This window comes from Narcine bancroftii, chromosome 10 (genome assembly GCF_036971445.1).
Source record: "Narcine bancroftii isolate sNarBan1 chromosome 10, sNarBan1.hap1, whole genome shotgun sequence".
In the NCBI taxonomy this organism is placed as follows: Eukaryota; Metazoa; Chordata; class Chondrichthyes; order Torpediniformes; family Narcinidae; genus Narcine; species Narcine bancroftii.
The window spans coordinates 26,322,264-26,340,060 of NC_091478.1; the positions used below are offsets into that span (position 1 = coordinate 26,322,264).

A 17,797-nucleotide genomic window follows, 5' to 3' on the forward strand; every position below is an offset into this window, starting at 1 on the left:
AACAGAACTATTTACTCAATCGTTCTACCAGCCGCATTGGTGGTACCTGTAGTTAGGGAACATAAATATTCCAGGAACAAACTCCCCTGATCTTCTTCCTACAATGGGTGGCTTGTTTGGCACAGTGGTTAGCACAATGCCTTTACAGTGCCAGCGATTGAGACAGGGGTTCAAATCCTGCACTGTCTGTAAGGAGTTTGTACGTTCTCCCCGTATCTGCATGGGATTTTCCCGGGTACTTTGGTTTCCTCCCACCGTTCGAAGTGTACTGGGGATAGTAGGTTAATTGGGTGTAAATTGGGCAGCATGGACTTGTGGACCGAAATGGCACTCAGGCAAGGCCCACACCTATTTCACAGCTGGAAGGCTGTGCGTCTTATTCCCATATTTGGGTCTTGAACCCACAAATCTTGGCACAAAGGACTTAAAACTGGTGGCACAATCCGAGGGAGGTTAGAATGTGGGAAAATGGACAATGTCCCACACCAAAAATGGAACAGTGTCATCAAAAGGGACGTTGTGGTGTCCTTCCAAAGGATGGCTTTTCTACTGAATACAATGTTCTTTTCATGCAAAAGAAATGTTTGAAAATCCTTGCAAAGATTACAGCAGAACTGAACCGATATGTTGTCTTTCACAATCCCAGTGGTGGTTGAACCAGTTTATTTGTGAGTTGGTGTTGATGGGAAGCTTCTGGTGTGTTGGGGGAGCCTTGAGATGGATTGGGGAAAGGGGAGTCTGTGAAGTCTGACAAAAGGGGAGTGGAGAGAGTGAAAGAGAACTTTATTCTCATCTGTGTGCAAACACAACCAGACAAAGCAGCGTTTCTCCGCACCACGGGGCCCACACATACACTGCACATAATAATCACACATATACCTAAAATATATAATTTAAAATAAATAGACATAAATATTCTGGGGTGATTTACTCAGTTTCAGGAATCCATTCTTTTTTTTGAGTTATTTATGATTTTCCAAACTCAGACAGTTCCAACAATTCACAGTACAACAATCAAGTATATTTACATTTCTTCTACCAAATCTGACTTTATCCCTCCTCCACCACCCCCCCATCCACAACACAAAATATCAAAAAAAAGAACACATTAACTATTTAAAGAAAGAAACTTAACTTACACGAAAAGACAAAAATGCTTAGTTAACATTTTAAAAAAAACCAAGAAGCTACTGACAGAGGACAAATAAATTAAAAAAGGAAGAGAAAAACACAGGGTCTGTCGGAGCTCAACGCCCGTCCTCCAGGTCTCTTATATTCATCTCTGTCTAAACCTGATTGGAATAGATCCCCCGTCCACCCCCCCAGGAGAGGAAGGAAAAAATGGGGTGAGGGGAGGCAGTGAAGCTCAGGGGACAGCACTACTTCCTTGCACCTATGTATCACAGGTATGGTTGCTAGATTTTAAGAAAAGTTTCATATTTTTTAGGAAACCGTTCTTCAGTCCGCAGGAAGAAGCTCATTGAGGGGCCAGCAGTGGAGAGGGTCAAGGACGTCAAATTCCTGGGCGCCAACCTCTCTGACGATCTGCACTGGAGCCTCCACGTCGATGCAATCAGGAAGAAGGCTCGCCAGCGGCTATACCTAGTGAGGAGTTTGACATCTCACCAAAGACTTGAAAATTTCTACAGGTGTAGTGTGGAGAGCATTTTGGCTGGTTGCATCATGGTCTGGCACTGAGGTGCCAATGCACAGGGCAGGAAAAGGCTACAGAGAATTGTGAACTCAGCCAGCGACATCATGGGGACCAGTCTTCACTCCATCGAGGACATCTGCAAGGGGCAGTGTCTTAAGAAAGCAGCCCCACCATGCCCTCTTCTCACTGCTACCATCAGGAAGGAGGTACAGGAACCTGAAGACCAGCACACAGCGGCTTAAAAAATGCTTCTTCCCCTCTGCCATTAGATTCCTGAATGGATAATGAACCATTTCTTCTATTTTCCTGCACTATTTATTGATTTTTGAAATTAATTTATAGCAATATTTGCACTGATACTTTGCTGCAAAACAGTGAATTTCAAAACATGGTCAGGACAATAAATTCTGATTCTATTTCCTGGCCTGGCAGAACTGATTTTGATGTTCCTGTACCTCCTTGATGGTATTGGGTCACAGATCCTGTCTGCTGGGTGGAAAACATCCTCAATAACCCTTTGAGCCCCATTTAAGCACTAAATGTCACTTCCCCTTCTCTCTCTTTGCTCCTCTGGTGATTGGCTGAGGGACAATGTGCTCATGACTAACTCTTACACCTGTTTAGAGAGGGGAAGAACCTTAAATGTGCCCAAGGGCTTTTATTGACCAGATGCTATTTGATCATTCATGAAGCCTCAACATGCCAGAAGCTCAGAGAGAAATGTCTTCCTCAGTTCATTGATAGATAAGATGCCTTGTAGAAGGATTACGATTGGATGAAGAAGATGGGCATTTCTATAACAACCTTCACATCCTTCCTGGCAATGTTCCCTCAAATTTTAGTAGTCAGTGTGCACAAAAATCTTATGATGTGCAAACTTTTTTCCTGTGACAAAAGTATGTGTCCACTGAATGCTTGTGCAAATGAAAACTTGAAATTGTTTCAAGATAACTTTGGCACAGTCTCTCTCTCATGACTAATAAAACTTAATGGCAAGTATTAATATAATACAAGTATGATGGCATTCTATGACGTAACGTATTTAGTTAAGATTTTATTCTATACTTGGAACTACTTTGTTCAGTTTGTTGTTCCATTAAATAAGACATCAATGAGTATTTCTTATTTTTATGTGATGCAATATCGAAATAAATTAATAATTACTATTTTGTTAAGCCATTCAACTATTCCCTTCTTTTGAATTCGACAATAGTGAATTATATTTTTTTCAATAAAAATTCAGCAAGTTATCTATAGAATTTGAAACAGATCTTCGTAAACTCTCCGACATGAACACTCTCTGCCAAACATGGCGGCAGCCGCGGTGCAGCTGTAAAAACTGGAACCAGAAAGGCGAGGTGATGTAAGTTAGTGATGTGCCAATGTGGTATTTGAAAAACCGACTAACTAATTAACAGAAGCAGTTTAGCTAATAGATTATTTTCAATAAGTACAATTAATAATTACTACAATTTTTTTGGGTAACAAGCCTTTTGTGTGCACATTAATTTCCCTTGTGCTCTGGTTGCAAAAGTGTGTGTGTGTGTGTGTGTGTGTGTGTGTGTGTGTGTGTGTGTGTGTGTGTGTGTGTGTGTGTGTGTCTGTGTGTCTGTGTGTGTCTGTGTGTGTGTGTGTGTGTGTGTGTGTGTGTGTGTGTGTGTGTGTGTGTGAGACAGGGCTTCCTGGATATCCCAAAGTAAATAAAACACAAAAGTCTGCAGATGCTGTAATTGTAGTAAAAACACGTGGAAATGTTGGAAGGTTCTCAGCCAGTCTCGTAGTGTCCATAGGATTTGACAAAGATATACAGTGTTTACCCATTTATCCACGGTTTCGCATTCTGTGGTTTCAGTTACCCATATTCATAAGTTCATAAGTTCTAATTTGCATGCCGGTCTGAGTAGCGTGATCAAATCTTGCGCTGTTCCGTCCAGGACGTGAATCATCCCTTTGTCCAGCATAATCACACTGTATTCTCTCCCTGGTTATTTAGAAGCCGTCTTGTTTATCAGATCGACTGATGTAGTACATAGTATATATCCACAGTTTCAGACAATCGCTGGGTGTCTTAGAACATATTCCCTCGTGGATAAGGGGGCCTACTGTATTGCCAACATTTAAGGCCTGAGACCTTATTCAAGGAATAAACAGAATGAGACAAGAGCAGGAAATCTCAGAATTCAGACAATACTGGTCTGGGGAGGAACCCAATCCAACAAAAGATGTTAATGGGATATAATAAGGGGAAAGGTTTGAGTTTGGAATGCACCTGCTGTTTAAATTGGTAACCCATGCGACCAATTAACCTACTAACCCCGTACGTCTGGAACGTGGGAGGAAACCGGCGCCCCCGGGGAAAACCCACAGAAACAAGTAGAATGTACAAACTCCATACAGACAGTGCGGGATATGAACCTGGGTGGCTGGCACTGTAATAGGGTTGCGCTAACCAATGCGCTAACTGTGTCGGCCTTGAATTTTCCAATTTTAGGTAGCTGCCATCAACATGCAATTCCACTCTTTCCATCTCTTTACCTTCTCCCCTTCCATCTTTCTCTATCTTCCTTCTCTCAATGTTCTCTCCCTCTCCACATCTCCCATCTTCTTCTCCCCAGTACCCTAACACCTCTTGCTCCCTCCCCAGCCCTTCCCTCCTTCCCCCCCCACCACTTTATATACTTTATATTTCCCCTTCCCACTTGAGTCAGGTTAGAGGGTCCCAACCTGTAATGGTGACTGGCCATTTTTCTCCACAGATTCTGCCCGACACTCTGAGCTCTCCAGTTTCTTATTGTTTAAGATTCCCTGCACCAGTTGTTCTTGTGCATCCCAGAGGGCTGGAGGACCTTACAGAGATAGTTAATTTAAAAATAAGGAAGATAATTTTACCGTGAAGGCCCACACCAAGTTTCAATAAAGTACCAATGATGCACTTTATGTTCTGTCTTGCACTCTCCAACCAGACAGCAATGAAGCTTCTCCAATTTCTGGTAACCCCCACTCCCTCACCTCACATTCCCTTTCCTTTCCCTTGCACCAGCTCCCCACCCCATATCTTCCTTCTCCTATCAGAAAGCACCTTTCTCAGCCCTCTGCGCCCTTCCCCCACCATCTCTCAGCTCCTTTCTCTTTTCCCCCTGTATCCACCCGCCAACCTGTGCTCCTCTCCTTCCCCCACCCGGCCATCTTTTTCGGGAGTTTCTGATTAAATGAGGTAATTGTAATTTCTGTCAAAGCTTGTTTCTGTGTAAAAATAAGTTCTTCTAGAGGTAGATGTTGGAGTTGTGGTGGCAGTGAAGGCTTCTGCAGACTGCATGATATCATGTTAATAAACTCTTAGAGCAAATCTGGAAGATTTTGATTAATTTCCAAGACACTGAAGAATGTTGCTATCAATGTCTCACGATCTGAAGTGTTTAGAACATCCTTTGACTTTTGGCACTCCTGAAAAGAAGGGCCCAGGACCGAAACGTTGACTGTGTTTTGCCCTCTACAGATGCTGTGTGACATGTTGAGTTTCTCCAGCACTTTTCAAGTTTATTATCATCCGATTGTACAAGTACAGCCTGACAAAACAGTGTTCTCCGGTCCTCGGTGGAAAACACGCAGACAGACAACCAGACAAACAATACATATGCAGGACAAACATTCACATATGCAAATAAATAAATATTGCTCCATAAAAATGAGAGTCTCGGATGGATAGTATGATGGTCGTTCAGTATTCTCACTGCCCGTGGGAAGAAACTGCTCCTCAGCCTGGTAGTACTCCTCTATCTCTTTCCCGATGGGAGCAGCTGACAGATGCTGTGTGTGGGGTGGAAGGGGTCCTCAATGATTTTGTGTGCCCTCTTCAGACAATGAACCTCCCCAGTAGATCATTTCAATGGGGGTGGGGTGGTAGATCCTGTGATCCTCACTGCCTCTCTTATGGTTCTGTGGATTGACCTTCGACCCATTTCTCTGCAGCCACCGTACCACACTGTGATGCAGTTGGCCAGGATAATCTCAATAGAGCTCCTGTAGAAGGTTGACATGAGGGTGGCCGGTAGCCTTACCCGCTTCAGTCTTCTCAGGAAGTGTAGTCTCTGACAAGCGAGGAGATTCCGAGTGTCCACGACAGGCCACTAGTTAAGTAGACTGTTGTGCACTGCACTAGCCCCCACCATCTGCAGACTTCTTGTTTATCTTCAAGTGCCACATGTCTGTTTTACATGTAGTAATGAAAATAAGCTGGTGCTTTTTTTTCCAAACTGAGACGAGTGAGATGCTTTGTGAGAGGGAGGAGTTAACAGCTCATGTTAGACAACAGGAAGGAACTTCCCCTCCCTAAATCAAGATGAGCTCATTGCAAGAATGTGGTGATTGGCGTATCTTTCAAATGATCTGATAGCAAACCACAAGAGTGGCGATGACTGGTGTTAAACTGGTCTAAGCTGGTCTCACTTGTGTTCATTACTCGACGATAAATTGAATGTGGAAGAAATTTCAAGTAGAGATGTTGACAATTACACAGTGGGCAAACAGCCAGTTGTGTTGTGGTGCCTGGTAAAACACACACAGAGAAATGCTGAAGGAACTCAGCCGGTCTCACAGTGTCCATAGGAGGTAAAGATGTTTAACCGACACTTTGGGCCTGAGCCCTTCAAGGTGTGAGCAAAAACAGGCAGGCATCTGAATTAAAAAGCTGGGGAGGGAAGATTGTGCAGGGGGAGGAGTACACACCGACACATCAGCCAAATATCCTTCCTCTCCCTGTGATTTTATTCAGGCACCTGCCTGCTTTTTGCTCGTACCTTTGAGCTCATGGCAATATATCTTTATATGGACACTGTGAGACCGGCTGAGTTCCTCCAGCCTTTCTGTGTGTTTACTCAAATCAGACTTTTGTGTTTCACTCAGTGCGGTGCCTGCACTTGGCTGGCTGTGTTCAGCCAGGTATTATTGGGAAGCTAAGTTGTAAGAGTGGTTGGTGATAAGGTTTCCTTACAATTAGAGAAAACTAAGGTTTTATTTAAAAAAAAACTGTAGTCAAGGTCTAGGTGTAGTTTGCAAAGTTTCTGATTAAACGAGGCAATTGTAATTTCTGTCAAAGCTTGTTTTTGTGTAAAAATAAGTTCTTGTAGAGGTAGATGTTGGAGTTGTGGTGGCAGTGAAGGCTTCTGCAGACTGCATGATATCATGTTAATAAACTCTTAGAGCAAATCTGGAAGATTTTGATTAATTTCCAAGACACTGAAGAATGTTGCTGTCAATGTCTCTCGATCTGAAGTGTTTAGAACATCCTTTGACTGTTCCCCTGCGAGGTACATTCAATGCATAGGAGGAGATGTCAGTGCGGAAATGCTGCCAACTGGCACATTCCAGACTGCAGGAGTATGCGCTGAGGGATGCACTGAGGCTTGATGCGGCCAACGCGAGATCGCTGTGGGGAAGGACCACATTCTAGAGTCCTCCCATTTCTGGGCACTGAGGGGCTGAGACCGAGGGGAAATCCCTCAAACAACAGAGGGGGGAGTAACGACAAGATGCTACCATGGTGGTAATGGTGTAAACAGAAATGAAGGTAACAATGTACAGAGATGGAAATGTAGGGATATGACACTAAGGGTGGGAAGAGATTTGGAACAGGTTTCTTTATAAATAATTTATTGTGAATAAAGTCTATTTTTGGCAAATATGTATGTTCACACCTGGGGAACCATACACTTGACAATAGTGCCATGTACAGATGCAGATCCAAATACTATTTGTCATGTAATGAAACAGAAATATATTACACAAAACTCCCTTTAGTTTGCCGTAAGGCAGACAAAGTCGCCGTTAGCATCGCCCAGTACCCTTGACAGTCAGAGAAAGAGAAGCAAAAGAGAGTCCCTTCAGACTCACTGAGAATCTACGGATTCACCTCCAGCACTCCCGTTGCCTCTGCAGCCGCACAGACTCCTGTTTGGTCCATTGGAAGCCCGAGCTCCAGATCCAAACCTCCGACATGATCAGGAAACCTTCAGTGCCCAAGCCCCTCCGGGAGCCCTTCTCACCCTCTCGAATCCCAGTTCCAATGTCTGCTTCTGATCAGCCAGTCTCCAGTAGCCCACTGCCTGGTGTGATTTCTTTGACCTCAAGTCACCAGCACCCATGGCCTGTGTGGGTTCCTCACCAGCAAGTCGCCAACAGCTCACCGACTGTGTGTGATCTTCAGCCGCAGAGCCCCTTCATGGTCTGCCACCATGCTCACGTTCTTATGGTCATCTCCTCTCCTTCTCAATGGGGGTAAAGATGTTCCAACACTACTGTGGCACAGAATGACCCCAGAGTATAAGGAGTTTTGCAGTGTGTACGGTACATGGACCATAGAATTGTTCAGCACAGGAACAGGCTCTTTGGCCCACGTGGTCTGTATTGGACACAATACCAAATAGTTTCCACAGGGGGTTCAAGCTCGAGAGTTTTGTGTTTGTCACGAAGCAGATTAAATTAAATCTCTTCTGGCTGCATGCATTCTATATCCATAACACCATAAGATATAGAAGCAGAATCAGGTTATTCGGCCCATTGGTCGGCTCTGCTTTTCCATCATGAGCATGGGGGATGGAATTTAACTGAATATCCTGGAGTGAAAGGAGATGTTTTATCAGGCAGGTGATCCTCTAGAGAGGGTTGTACACTCACACACACTCACTTACTCGCATGCACACACACACACACACACACACACACACACACACACACACACACACACACACACACACACACACACACACACACACACATTCTCTGTTCTAGTGTAAGTATAGTGAGGGCTATAACTAATGGAGAGGGATGTGGATGGTGCTAATGTGGTAACAGGGAACTGAAGACGGGCCCAGGAGTAGATCTGTGGAATAGGGCAGTGCTGACATGAGGTTTTGGCAACATCAGTGACGATGTTATAGTGTGCACCCTTTGCCGTCAGGGGAATTGCATTCATTAAGTTATAATGGTATCCACCCGATGTTGTGAACTCACAGATAAGCATCATATTCCATAATCAACCTTATCTTGATGGTAATCTGATCTTTGTAACTCCCATTCTGTAATAAAAACAGTAAAACAAAGTTAACCACATTTCTGTACTCTTGTCCATTGGGAGGATAAAATCTGGATCAAAATCAGCTCAGCAGATCAGCTTGGGCTGGTTTCCCGATGCACTTCACTTTGAATAAATCGCTTGTTGTTTCAAATTCCAACACTAACTCTGTATGGTACAGTATGTCTATTTGCTCCTTCACACACACGTGCACGCACACACACATACACGCACCCATACACACACCCATCCACACACCCATACACACACACACACACACACACCCACCCATACACTCACACACACATACACTCACACACACACACCCACCCATACACTCAGACACATACCCACTCGAACACACACACCCACCCATACACTCACACACACACATACCCACTCGAACACACACATACCCACTTGAACACCCACCCACACACACACACACACACACACACACACACAAACACACACACATACCCACTCGAACACACACACACACCCACCCAACATACATATCTACTCGAACACACACACACCCATATACACACACATCCATACACTCACACATACACACACCCATACACACACCCTCACACACACTGACAAACACAGACTCACACTCACAGGCCCATACGCTCTCATGTATACATACACACATACCCACTTGAACACACACACACCCACTCCAACACACACACACCCACTCAAACACACACACTGGAGTGGAGGTTTGACGCCTTGTACTCACTTCTGCCCTCTGGTGGTGAGCCAAATGTTCCTCCTTCTGCAACACCAACGACCCATGTGGGCTGAGATCAGAGAGATCTTATGGACCCAACCCCATAACCAAAAAAAAGGAAGTGCTGTCCAGTAAAATCCGATGAAGAGCCCTCTACCTGAAACACAAACTCCGTTTCTCTCTGCACGGATGTTGCCTGACCTGTTGGGGTTTCCAGCATTAACTGGTTTTATTTCACATTTCCGCCATCCTGCAAAATCTTGCAGATTTGAGTCTAGAACTAGGGGACACAGCCTCAAATTTCGGGGGAGTAGGTTTCAGATGGAGCTGAGGAGGAACTGCTTCTACCATAGAGGAGTGAATCTGAAGTATTATTTGCCCAAAGAAGAAGTAGAGGTTCCCTCAATGAATGCACTTAACGTATATGCTTGTGTAATAGTCAAGTTTTTTGGCTCAATTTTTCAGGTCAAATTTGGAGAGGGTCAATTTTTCCACGGACCAAGGGTTAGTGGGTGGGGCATTGGGAGCTCAGATGGGCAGGCGGCTGTGGCGAGGATCCTTGGGAGCTTAAATGGGTAGGAGGCCGGGGTGAGGATCTGCGGTCAGGGCATTGGGAACTCTGGTGGGTGGGATGTCAGGGCCAAAAGTAAAGGGGTTGACTTTTATGTGGTTCATGCAGAAAATTTGATTTTTGGGCCAAAATTTGTGTGTGTGTGTGTGTGTGGGGGGGGGGGGGGGGGGGGGGGGGTTAAAATGGCCCTTTTTGTTTAAAGTATTGGAAAAATTCAAAATGGGACAAATGTTTATTAATTGGATAAAAACATTATACGACAAGCCGTGGGTAATTGTTAGTACAAATGGACAAATATCACCAACATTCCCCCTCAGTGGGTCCAGCAGGCAGGGCTGTCCTCTATCTCCAGGGCTGTCCATCTTAGCAATTGAACCATTGACAGAGGCTATTACGAAAGATCCAGAGATAAAGAGATTCAGGGTGGGCCAGCTAGAGCACACAATAAACCTAATGGCAGATGATGTGTGGCTGTACCTGATGGACCCGGCTGGGTCTTTGCTAAGACTACTTACCACATTGGAGGATTATGGTACAATATAGGGCTGTAAAGCCAACATAGAAAAAAGTAAGATCATGCCACTGAATAAATTTGACTACAAGGAATACCAAAGAAACAGTAATTTCAGTTGGCAGGAGGGAATCACGATTAATAGCAATGTGGAAAATTTATATTAACTTAACTGCTCCCCCTCTGCTAGAGAAGATTGATAGTGACTTAATAAGATGGAGGGATCTGCCCATCACCTTAATGGGGAGGGTTAACTGCATAAAGATGAAGGTGATGTCAGAACTCTAATACATCTTCCAGTCTCTACCCCAATTCCATTACCATGGTCTTTCTTTAAAACACTGAATGATAACATAAGGACATTCATCTGGAATAGGAAACTGCCCGGGAAAGCCTACAGCTTTTGGTGGGGGTTTAAGGTTGCCTGATTTTAAGAAATACTTTCTAGCAGCTCAGTCGAGGTTCCTCACATTCTTCTTTGAGGAGGGGGAACCACCTACTTGGGTGCAAATGGGGGAGAGGACAGCAAAGGATTTCATATACAAATGGGATGCCAAATTAATAGTAAAAAAAAACCAGATAACCCCATACTGAAACATCGGATTAAAATTTGACACAAGATCAATGAGTGTGTTGGAGAGTAAGTGGCAATATCGCCAAAGGCGCCCCTGCCTCATAGTGAATTGATGGGTAAGAAAATTCTGGAGATTTGGCATCAGCAGGGGGTCCGATATATTGAGGACTGCTACAAGGGGAGACTGGTTGACCATTTTGAGTTTTGTGTGCCCGATGGAGATGAGGGGGGGCTGGTAGTCATGGTGGGGAGCTGGCTGATGGAGGACCTCAGTTTTCTTCAGGCTGACTTCCAAGCCAAACATTTTGGCAGTTTCCGCAAAACAGGACGTCAAGCGCTGAAGAGCTGGCTCTGAATGGGCAACTAAAGCGGCATCGTCTGCAAAGAGTAGCTCACGGACAAGTTGCTCTTGTGTCTTGGTGTGAGCTTGCAGGTGCCTCAGATTGAAGAGACTGCCATCCGTGCGATACCGGATGTAAACAGCTTCTTCATTGTTGAGGTCTTTCATGGCTTGTTTCAGCACCATGCTGAAGAAGATTGAAAAGAGGGTTGGTGCGAGAATGCAGCCTTGCTTCACGCCATTGTTAATGGAGAAGGGTTCAGAGAGCTCATTGCTGTATCTGACCCGACCTTGTTGGTTTTCGTGCAGTTGGATAACCATGTTGAGGAACTTTGGGGGGCATCCAAGGCGCTCTAGTATTTGCCAAAGCACTTTCCTACTCACGGTGTCAAAGGCTTTGGTGAGGTCAACAAAGGTGATGTAGAGTCCTTTGTTTTGTTCTCTGCACTTTTCATCGGGCACACAAAACTCAAAACAGTCAACCAGTTTACCTATCTCGGCTGCACCATTTCATCGGATGCAAGGATCGACAACGAGATAGACAACAGACTCGCCAAGGCAAACAGCGCCTTTGGAAGACTACACAAAAGAGTCTGGAAAAACAGCCAACTGAAAAACCTCACAAAGATTAGCGCATACAGAGCCATTGTCATACCCACACTCCTGTTCAGCTCCGAATCATGGGTCCTTTACCGGCATCCTAGAACATTTCCACCAGCGTTGTCTCCGCTCCATCCTCAACATTCATTGGAGCAACTTCATCTCCAACATTGAAGTACTCGAGATGGCAGAGGCCGACAGCATCGAATCCACGCTGCTGAAGATCCAACAGCGCTGGGTAGGTCACGTCTCTAGAATGGAGGACCATCGCCTTCCCAAGATCGTGTTCTATGGCGAGCTCTCCACTGGCCACCGAGACAAAGGTGAACCAAAGAAGAGGTACAGGACTGGCTAAAGAAATCTCTTGGTGCCTGCCACATTGACCATCGCCAGTGGGCTGATATTGCCTCAAACCGTGCATTTTGGCGCCTCACAGTTCGCGGGCAGCAACCTCCTTTGAAGAAGACTGCAGAGCCCACCTCACTGTCAAAAGACAAAGGAGGAAAAACCCAACACCCAACCCCAACCAACCAATTTTCCCTTGCAACCGCTGCAACCATGTCTGCGTGTCCCGCATAGGACTTGTCAGCCACAAACGAGCCTGCAGCTGACGTGGACATTACCCCTCCATAAATCTTCGTCTGTGAAGCCAAGCCAAGGAAAGAGACAAGGGGAGACAGCTTATGTCCTTCAAGCAGCTAAAGGGTAAATACGATTTGTCTTATGGGACCTTTCATTGTTTCCTCCAGTTAAGATCGGCAGAAGGACCCACATAGGCAGTTGGCGACTTCCTGGAGACTGGCTCATGGGAACCAGGTATTAGACACAAATTTTGAGAGATTGCTGAGGGCAAGAAAGGTCCTGCAGGGCTTCGGGTGCTGAAGGCTTCCTGATCGTGTTGGAGGTTCGGATCTGGAGCTCGGGTTGCTGATGGATTGAACAGGAGTCTCTGCGGCTGCAGAGGCTGCGGGAGCGCTGGAGGCGAATCCTCGGACACTCAGTAACTCTCTTTTTCTGACTGTAAGGGGTGCTGGACAATACTAATGGCCACTCTTTGTCTCTTTTGGCAGGCAGAAGTTGAATAAAATGATGTATATTACATTTTTAGGTATTATTATGTGATAATAAAAAGGAAGCTCAAACCTTGAACCTTGAAATACCAAGGATGGAGACATTGCATCACTCACATCTTGGCTGTGAGGCTGTGTAACTTTTCTAAATGCGCCTAATATTGCAATCGACTAATTTAATTATTCAAATTCATGTAAAAATCAAGATTAATGATAAGAGGTCAAACATGCAAATTTAGTTTCATTACGTTGTCTTTATATTCCTATAGATAAAGGGATCTAGTTCACCTATTTGTTTTGCTTTGGAAGGACAACCCAAGGCAGGATATACACGGTAAATGGTCAGGCACTGAGGGATCTGGGAATACAGATATGTACATTATTCTCTGAAAGTGGCGTCACAGGTGGACAGGGTTGTAAATGGAGCTTCTGGCATATTGGCCTTCATGAAATAAAGTACAGTAAGTCCCTGGGTTAAGAACGTCCAACTTACGGACAACTTGAACTTACAAATGGACTACGCACAGCTTCAGTGGTTCGTCGGCTTGAGGAAGGAGAGTGCTGCCCGCCATATTAAGTTGGATCACGTTGCCGTTAACACTGTGTTGAGTGTGTAACTTTGTGTTTGCCTTAAAATTTTCTCTTATTTACCCTTGTAACCATATTAAGACAAACGTTTGATTAACTGATGCTAAATAAGAACTGTATGTACCTGTTCTGACTTACTTACAAATTCGACTTAAAGACAGACATAGGAATGGATTTTGTTCGTAACCCGAGTACTCCCTGATTTGAGTACAGGAGTTGGGATGTTATGGTAAAGTTGTATAAGACATTGGTGTGGCCAAATTTGGAGCATTGTCTGCAGTTTTGGTCATCAAACTACAGGAAAGATTTTGATAACATAGAAAGAGTGCAGAGATTTACTGGGATGTTGCTTGGACTTCAGGAACTGAGTTTCAAGGAAAGGATAAACAGGTAAGGACTTTATTCTCTGGAGTGTAGAAGAATGAGGGGAAATTTGATAGAAGTATTTAAAATTATGAGGTGGTTTGACAGAGTAAATGTAGATAGGCTTTTTCCACTGAGGGTAGGTGCGATGCAAACTAGAGGACATGGGTTAAGAGTGAAATGGGCAAAGTTTAGGGGGAACATGAGGGGAAATTTCTTCACACAGAGAGTGGTGGGAGCGTGGAACAATCTGCCAGCTGAAGTGGTGAATGCGGGCTCAATTTTAACATTTAAGTAAAATTTGGACAGGTAGATGGACCGGAGGGGTTTGGAGGGATAAGGGTAAATAAAGAAGATGGTTTGTTAATAAACCATGTCCTGGACTTGTTACTTCTTGAACCCTCCGAAGTTGTTCACACTATCACAGTAGTCAGTAGAAAATGGCAAACCTAGCCCACTCCATCACAGTCTGTGCCTTCTCGTCCACTGAAGTTGTGAGGCGCTGCCTCAAGAAGGCAGCCGACATCCTAACAGACCCCCATCACCGTGGTCACAACCTCTTCTCACTGGTCCCTTTGGGCAGAAGGTACAGAAGCCTGAAGACAAGCACCTCTAGGTTCAAGAACAGTTTCTTTCATACCGTTCTCAGGCTCCTGATTGTGTCAGATGTTTGGATCTGGAGCTTGAGTTGCTGAACCTCCCTTTGTTTTTCTGATCAGAGACTGCTCCAACACCAAAACAGGACTGTTGCAAAGTCACGGGTTTTTTTGCAATCAGGTTACTGTGAATAAATATATTTACCTTATGAATTTATTGTTTCTTTTAATTAATTTACTATTTTTTTTACAAATATCTGTTGGGCTGCCACAGGGAAGAAAGTTGAACTTATATGCAGTTAACAATGATAAATAAACTTATAAACATACTGCATTATAATATACAAAAGGCACATTTAATTTGGTAATTTAATGTCATGATACAGCACGGTAGAAAGTTCTTCCACCCAGGAAACCGTTCCACCCAATTAATCCTACCAACCCCTACACAAGAGAGAGTGAATATTTGTGTGTGTATGGTTGTGGGTGTGTGTGCACGTGCATGCATGTATGTGTGTGCTGTGTGAATATGCATGGATTGTTTGTGTGGATGTGTGTGCGCACGTGTGCTTGAATAAGTGAATATGCTTGTGTATGTGTGTCTGTGTGTGCATGTGTGTGGCGTGTGCGTGTGCATGCATGTGGTGTGTGTGTGTGTGTGTGTGTGTGTGTGTGTGTCTGTGTGTGTGAAGGTGTGTTTGTGTGGCTGTGTGTCTGCGTGGGTGCGCAGGAGGGAGAGAGAAAAAGAGCAAGAGCAATAAATTGTGGTCACCCAGCACAGAACAGGGCCTTCAGCCCACCCATCCATGCTGACCCAGCCGGCATTCTGGGACAGTCCCATTGGCCTGCATTTGGTCCCAATTCCTTAGCACTCCTCCTGCCCACAAGTGTGTGCTAATGTCATTTAGACATTGTTATTGTGAAGATTCCTCTGGCAGGCATCACTCTCCACTGGTCACAGTCAGCAGGGCAGGCAGCGTTTGTGGAGAGGGAAACAGGGTTAACATCATGAGTCAAAGACCTTTCATCGGATGGCAGGGGTGTCCCAGGTGGTTGTGTTAACTCTACTCTGAGTTCTCTGGCTCTGACCACCTTCTCTCTGTCACCATGTACTCTCAAGGATCAGATCCTCATCCCCTGACTGGCACTTTACAACCCTTGGCACTCAACACCAAATTCACTTCTTTCCATGGGATGTTTTAACCAGAAGAAACCAGGAGAACACAAACCAGTCCTTGTTGAGGGCTCAGCAGTGGAGAGGGTGAAGAACTTAACTTCCTGGGTGTCAATATCACTGAAGACTAATCCTGCAACCATTATGTCGGTGTGAACATGAAGAAGGCTCTCCAGTGGTGATACTTCGTGATGAGTTTGAGGAGATTTGGTATGTCACCAGACTCGGTGTCAGAATAAATCTAATCGGGGGACGTTAGGGTAACTGCAGGAGGGGCACAAATTGTCGTTTGAGAACTCAATCTATGATGTAAATACTTGATAAATAAGTTTGCTGTCTCACGCACACACACACACACACACACACACACACACACACACACACACACACACACACACACACACACACACACACACACACACACACACACACACACACACACACAGCCTATGTGCAAGCCATGCCTCTTTCTCTCTCTCACACACACACAGCTCTGTGCACGTCATTAGAACATAATTTGAAATAGGCTATAATACTCCATTTTTACTAAATAAATGCAGAAAAACCCAAAAATCATTTACCACTTTGCATAATAATCATGAAAGCCAAGGCTGGCATCATAATGTAAATTAAATGCATGGCTTACCTTTAGAAGGGTTGCAGGCAATGAGTGTTGGTGCTGAATCTCCTGGGTGGGGGGAACGGATGACACAATAACTCATTTGGGAGGAGGCATGGCCCGTGAATGCCCCCTCTATGATGCCAACCCTGTATGTTACCAAAGGCTTGCAAATTTCTACAGGTGGACCGTGGAGAGCATTCTGACTGGTCGCATCACTGCCTGGTATGGAGATACCAATGCACAGGCCAGGGAAAAAAGCTACAGAGAGTTGTAAACTCGGCCAGAGCCACCAGTGTTCAGTCTTTTAAGAACATCTTTAAGAAACAGTGTCTCAGAAAAGCAGCCTCTATCCTCAAGGACCCTCACCACCCAGTCCATGCCCTCTTCTCACTGCTACCATCAGCAGTCTGAAGACAAACTCCCAGCGGTACAAGGACAGCTGACTGGACAAGGAATCACAGACACTACCTCACTTTCTCTTCTTTTGCACTAATTTATGTTTAAAAACAGTAATGTATAGTAATATTTGCATCTGTGATACTGCTGCAAAAGAATGAAATTCGTGATATGTTCATGACAATATATTTGGATTCTCCATCTGTTGCTTTCTGTCCCACTTGCTACACTTGGCCACGTTCAGCAGTAGAGTCTTTGTCTTTCTTTTCCTACCCATCAATTATCATGTGCAGATTTGGTTCATTACAACCCAGTGCATGCCCTTCATGTAAATTGGAAATACTAGCATACCCTTTCTCTTTGGCTAATGGACAGCAGGGCCAGACAGGTCTCCATCACACTGAAAAATCAAATCAAATCAGGTATAAGTCTGCAGATGCTGTGATCGAATTAAATACACAAAAGTGCTAGAGCAACTCAGCCGGTCTTGCAGCGTCCACAGAGGTAAAGATACACCAACATTTTGGGCCAGAGCTCAAAATTATGAACAAAAAGAAGGCAGGTGTCTGAATTAAATGGTGGGGGGGAGAGGAGGGAGAAAAGGGCAGGGGGAAGAGCACAGATCAACAGGAAAGAGGCCATGATTAGGACAGGAGAGGGAAGGTGAGAATTAATTGGGGGGGGGGGGCTCTGTGAAAGGAGACAGAGGGATGGGGAAGAGAGGCGGGGGGGGGGGAAGGGGAGGTGGAGACTAACAGGACCCAGAGAACAAATGGATAGGAGGGCAGGGAGGGAAAAGGTGAGAATTCATCAGGGGAGGGTGAATGCAGAGCAGGAGGAAGGGAAGACACATGGTACAAGATGGCAGAGGAGGCAAGTATCCTGCCCTCCTATCCATGTCACCCATGGCCTCTTGCCTGTGATCCC

General features: G+C 44.9%; 1 long non-coding RNA gene across 1 annotated transcript; it reads right to left on the minus strand.

Moving 5' to 3' along the window:
- Positions 1–7,314: 7,314 nt before the first annotated feature.
- LOC138743917 (uncharacterized) lies at positions 7,315–16,540 on the minus strand. Its single transcript, XR_011345114.1, has 3 exons — positions 16,499–16,540; positions 8,663–8,727; positions 7,315–8,265 (listed from the first exon to the last, which is right to left on the minus strand). It is a non-coding gene; the product is annotated as an uncharacterized lncRNA (long non-coding RNA).
- Between the last annotated feature and the right edge of the window lie 1,257 nt (positions 16,541–17,797).